Source organism: Equus quagga, chromosome 2, assembly GCF_021613505.1.
Source record: "Equus quagga isolate Etosha38 chromosome 2, UCLA_HA_Equagga_1.0, whole genome shotgun sequence".
Lineage (NCBI taxonomy): Eukaryota > Metazoa > Chordata > Mammalia > Perissodactyla > Equidae > Equus > Equus quagga.
Genome location: NC_060268.1, coordinates 37,596,854 through 37,602,936, shown reverse-complemented (window position 1 = coordinate 37,602,936; position 6,083 = coordinate 37,596,854).

Here is a 6,083-nt window from a genome sequence, read left to right as displayed (position 1 = left end):
AGGGAAGGTATGCACAGGCCCTGCCCATGGCGGGTACTCAGCAATGGCAGCCGCAGTGACGTCAGTGCCCTGGTGGCCGCTCCACACAGCCCCACACCCATATGTCAAGCCGGGCTTCGGTTTCTTTTAATCAAGGTAGCATCTCAAGAGGTAGGCTAGTTGTAGGGGGACTTTGTGGATTAACAATGTGTCTGACTCAAAAGGGTAATTTAAAGCTCTTGAGAAGATTCTGAAAGTCCTTGGGAGAAACCACTCCTGGTCCTATCAGCAGTAAGCTGTGAGCCGAAGGGCCACCTCACCTTGTCTGTGCCGCTGGGCCCCAACGATTTAGGAAGCTGTCAGCTCTCAAGGACCAGCCTCAGACTCCAGTTCCTACCCTCACAGACGGCGGGAGCTTGAAATGATGTCTGTTGTCTTGTCTGACCTCTTCGTTTTATGGAGGAGTAAACTGAGGCCCAGAAGGGGGATGAGTTTTCTGTTTGGGCTTCTTAAACAGCTGAGTCAGTCAGGGGTCCTTACTCCATCCATCTGAGTTTCCATTTGGAAATTGCTGTGCTCTTGCCCAGATCTGAGGGGAAGCCAAAACTTGTCTCTTTTTAATGCCAAATAACTGCCTCTTCTCCTGTAAAACATGGCACTTCTAACCACTCTATATTTGGACAGAGAGGTTTATTTTTACTGGGGTGTGATAGAAGTGCGGCCTGGTGCCACGTCCGGATGTTATTCTATATTTCACTTGCTGGGTTGCAGTGGAGCCCATTAAGCAGCTCCTATGAGGTACACACAGAATTAGTAGGTGATGGTGATAGTAATGTCTTTCTTTCAAGTTATCAGCCCCTACTTTGGGTGAGGCCACACTCCGTTGTCCCAGCTAGAAACCTGAGAGCTCGCCCTTGTCCCACCGGGTCCCTCCCTGTCCCTCTCTTATCTCTCCAGAGGAAATCCAGTAGGAAGCTAAAGGCACAGCTGCCCAAGTTGGAACCCAGGGCTGCTTCTCACCTACTGAGTGGCATTGGGCAGGTCACATAATCTTTGCATGCCTCAGTTTCCTCATCTGTAAAATGAGATGCTAATAGTACTTCCCTCATAAGGTTGTCGTGAGCATTAAATGTGTGAATACAGGTAAGGGGCTTAGAATAGTGCTTGGTGCATATTAAGTTTTCAATAAATGTTAGCTGTCAATATGATTAATAATATTATTACTTTTATTATAACTGTAGGCAGCTGATCAATAGGCTTGGGCCATTCTTACTGGGAAACATCACTCGCGCCTATCCTCTGTTTCTGCCACATTGTCTTCACGTGAGTCCTGTTGCCTGGACAGCTGCAGAGCCCGCGCACTGGTCTCTTTGCCAGCCTTGCCCCTTCCACGGAGCGCTCTCTGCTGCTGGGGGCCTTTCTAAAAGGCAGACCCGATCCCATCAGTCCCCGCTGGAAACTTGCCCCAGTGGATCAAGCCCACAGTCCTTAGCCTGCCTCTCCAGCCGCCCCCTTGTATTAGTATTCTGAATTTGTATTCTGCGTAACAAATTACCCCAAAATTTAGCAGCCTAAAACCACACTTATTATCTCACAGTTTCTGTGGGTGCGGACTTCAGGAGCGACAGCCCAAGGTGGCAGCATGATGAGAGGCTGGTGTTAAGGTGGAGCTTCCAGGAGCACCCATTTAATGTACACAAAGTCACCTGTACAGGCTCAGCAGGGAGAGAGAGAGAAACGTCTGCAGATGCATCTCCTGCCCTCCACGCAGTGACATGTGGTGCCTGGGGTGAGCGTGACATGGGAACGTGCATGACAGCCCCTTCCTGGCATCATGTCACAGCAGCATCTCCTCACACTCAAAGATAAGTCTTTCTAGTCCAACATGGCCCTAAATGCCGGTCGTTTCCTCTGCCGCCCAACTGAGGCAGCAGAACATTTCTAAGCTGAAGGGAAAGCTGGCTGGCTGGGATTTCCTAAGAGGAGATGTGTTGCTTTGTTGGACTTAATGGGTGTCTGAAAGGATTTTCAGGGGCAATTTTCACCTCGTGATTTTTGCCTTACAGGAGGTCTTGGAACCAGTGCCTGTGGAAAATGAGACTCCATAGGACCACTAAACGCAGCCACTCTGCCCTTAATCCCCTGCTTCCCGGGAGAAGTGTTTGCCCTCCTAACTAGGAAGGCTCAGGGTGGAATTATAATTGCCCTGAAGCGGGGGCAGGGGTCAAAGTAAGTGATGTGCTGTCTGGCTGCTGCCTTTGCTGCCATTCCAAGGTCCCCGGCTCCATGCTACCTTGCAGGTAGATCTGTCACTAGCCTTTGAACCAATGCCAAGCCCTGCCTGTGAGAGAAGACAAGGTCCATTGGCTGAGTCAATGGCACTGGCTGAGCAACACTACCCTAAGCCCACACACAGATTCTAAAGAAATGGGCCACAGGATCCCTGTTCTCAAAATCTGTCCTAAAAGAAACCCAGTTGGTGTGATGCAGTGGAAACCCCACTTGACTAGGACTAAGGAGACTGGGTTTTTAAGCTGACTCTATCATTAACTGGCTGAATGACTTCGGGCAAAGCAGTGACTTCAGCTCTCTAGTCCTTGGGGTCCTCATCTGTAAAATGGGGTCAGACCAGCCTGTATAGCTGTGACCCGCCCAGCATTTTATTCAGCAACTTCTTTTTTGGATCTTAGACTCCTTTGAGATTCTGCAGAAACAATATACAAATCCTCTCTTCGAGAGAAGGTGCATTATATGTACAGACGCACTTTGTGTAAGATTTCAGGCAATGTATTGAGTCTCTTTATCTGTCACTTGGTCCCTAGGTTTAAGGACTATAGTTTTGCAAAGGAAAAAGCAAAAAAACAAGTAATGCAAAAACTTAGAAGCCAAAGCAAGCTTCTTCCTCATTCCACTCCTGACTTTGCTCATATCGCAAGAAGTTAGCTCTCCCTCCTGTACAGTTCACTCTGTACACTGGGAAGGAGGCTGGTGCCGTCTCTGGAGGCACTTGTGTTTATCGTCCTGCATTCTGGATTTCAGAGATGCACGCTCCTCCATCAGTGAACTTGGAGGAGACTGAAGCTGTGACGACGGTCTAGTCCTTTTGGAGGCCGCGTACCCAGACCAGACAGGGTATTTGTGGACACAGTTGTCTTTGCAGACCTTCTAACTTATCCAGCTTGAAGCAAGGAAAGAGCCTGGGTGCCTTTCAACAAACTCAGGGAGGGGAGGGGCTTCTCATGAAGGTGTCTCGGGAGTTTGTGCTGAATGAGCTGGTGGGAAGCAATCAGATGCCCAAGGTGGTGGAGAATGTGGCCTGTGGCCCTGGGAGACCCCAGAGCTGTGAAGGGCAAAAGCCTGGGAACTCTGGGCAGCCCTGAAAAAAGGTTATGTTTTTCACCTGAGTGAGCCCTAGGCTCTGCCCAATGAGTCTATCTTTGAAGTGGAGAGGGTTTGGTGTCTGGTGGCAAGCTCATTTCTAACACACCATTACATTTGCCAAGTGCCCTTGAGCACCGGGCACCAATTTCACAGGTACTGTGCGTGCACGTGCACACACACACACTCAAGTGGGCTGGGTACTGTTTTAAATAGCAACCACAGATAAACCCATCAGCCCCCAAGTCTGGTAGATCAAGCCTGGGGTCAGTGAGCCTCTTGCCTGAGCACTAGAGTTTGGTACTGCCTCAATATGCAGCTGTTTATTGCCATTCCAGATACAGAATTTCAGTGATCCCTCCCTAAAATATAGAGAAGAGCTGGTGACATTTCATTAACTGGGAAACTGAATCTACCTTTGTAAGACTGGATTTCATACCCTCAGCACCACCTCTCACCACTGGCAGTCACCATTTACCCAATACAACTATCACCATTTTCTTGACCACCAATGGGCATTAGGAGGTGAATGGCTCTGTGCACGTCTGCATAGACTGAAGGCTCCTGGTGGCAGGAACTGGTCCGTCTCATTCACTGCTATATCCCCACTATCCAGCAAAGAACTTGACACTTGCGAGATGCTCAGAAATCTTTGTGGAAAGGAGTGACAAATAATGATTGGAGGAGTGGGATGAGTATTAATGTGATGTTCAGCAAGATATGCCATCCACCGCCATGTTTGTTTCCTTTTCCTCCACCTGCCAAAGTCCGGAAGTCAAATTCTGCAGACTTTCAGGAAACTTGCTTGCTCCCTTCAGTAAGATTCAGTGCAGCAATTGCTGGGCAGAGGTGGGATTGGGGAAACAGCACATTGGCACTGGGGCAGTGGGCTCCGAGCAGTGTAGGATGGTGGGCCAGGTTGAGGGCCTCCTGCCTCACTCAGTATTGACCATAAGCAGATCCCAAGCTCATCAAGTGTCTGTGGGGCCCCAGCACCTTGGAGAATGATGCTGCCAATGGGCTGCTGGTGCCTGAGGGTGCAGCCACAGTGGGCTGAGTCAGCAGCTTGTCAGCTTGCCTCTGGCAGTGCTCAGCCAAGCACCACTCTCCCCCCTCCTGAGGAGGGGCACTGACGGGGAGATGTGGTCCAAGCTGCCCTGTTCTCTTCTTCGGTTCATCCCAGCCATCCAAGACGCGAAGGGGGAGGAGCTGGGGGGAGCATTGGCACAGGAACAGCCTGCAGTGTTTAGATGTTAGGACTCCAAGGAAGTTCTATTGGATAATCTATCAAAACTCCCCTCTCGGACATTGCTGTTGCTTCCAGTTGCTTCGGCTGCCTCATCTCAACACTGGCTGCAGGAGTATGTGTGTTCCTTTGCAAGCCAAGGAAGCTCTCTTTGTTTTTTTTTTAAGTTCTTTGCTCTACCTTGAGCCACAAACAGAGGCTCTCCCCACGGAAGCCTCAGAGCCTGACACAAAGAGTGGTATCCTATGAGACCCCCAAAACCTGTGTCAGCGCTCTTTCCCGCTCCCCCTGTGTTTAGCCTCAGGACTGCCAATCGCTCGCTCCCTGCACACAAAGGCTTCTCTGTTTCTGGCCAGGCTGGAGTCACATGCTTTCACTCTTAACCCAGCACTTTAAAACTAAACACCCACCCTCTTTGGCCCCGGATGACCCTGTTTACGTCTGCCGAGCCAATTCCAAACAGCAACGGTAGTGAAAACTTCTGTGGGGAGAGACTTCTTGACTATTGGTGTAGGAGAACAAATCTTCACTTTGTACAACGGGACGACTTTAAGAAGTTTTGGGAAGGACTTAGAGGAAAAAAACACAAGGAAGCCAGCAGCCTACCCCAACTTCTCTATTTTCTAAACTGTCTCTTACCAGAGACTCCAGGGGCTCAGGATAAAGCAAGAAACAGAAAATGGTGAGCAGAGTTTTAATGGCTGAGGGGAAGAACATTCTGGAATTTCTTATTGAGATCCTACTTTGTTTAACCCTTAAGGAAAGGGATGTTTTCTTTCTTTTTAAATTTATTATTATTTATTTTTTATGAAGGATATTCTGTTTGCTCCAGGTCACTGAAGATAGGAGAGAAAGATTCCCTTCCTTAGTTTAGGGAAGTGAACTGTGAAACTACAGAAGCTTCTGGAGAAGCAGTCTGGGCTGATCCGTTTCAAAGTTCTGGGTCAGAAGGACTCGCGTTTCTGTTTTTCCCCAAAGATTCCTTTTCTTTCAGTCTGTGTGGTGGCCCATGCTGGCTGTGGAGGAAGTCAAGTTTCCTTTGATTGTTCTTCCCCTGATCAAAGTGGTAGAAGTTGAAGGGAAAATACCAGTGCCCGAAAGTGCTGGTAACATTGGAGGCCCCAGATTAGGTATTCGTAAACAGTACAGACAGCAGAAATGATCGAGTGCCTGTGGGTCTCATGTCCATCCCCAAAGAAAGCAGTGGTGGTGGAGCCAACCAAGCCAGTTCTATGTCCAAGGGGTCAGTGAAATTCTGTGGGCAGGGAATAGCAAAGAAGTTTCATCTCTAGTGATGATACTGAGAAACCGGCAGCCGCCTGTGTTAGGGAGGATTCTGAGGCTACATCGAGGCTTAGCACAAAAGAGCGCCATGACCAATGAGCAGTGTCTGCTGGGCAGGGGAGGAGGAAACGACAGCACAGATTTGCTATCTCTGTCCTAGCACAATCTCAGAAAGTTAGATTATCATACACGTGTA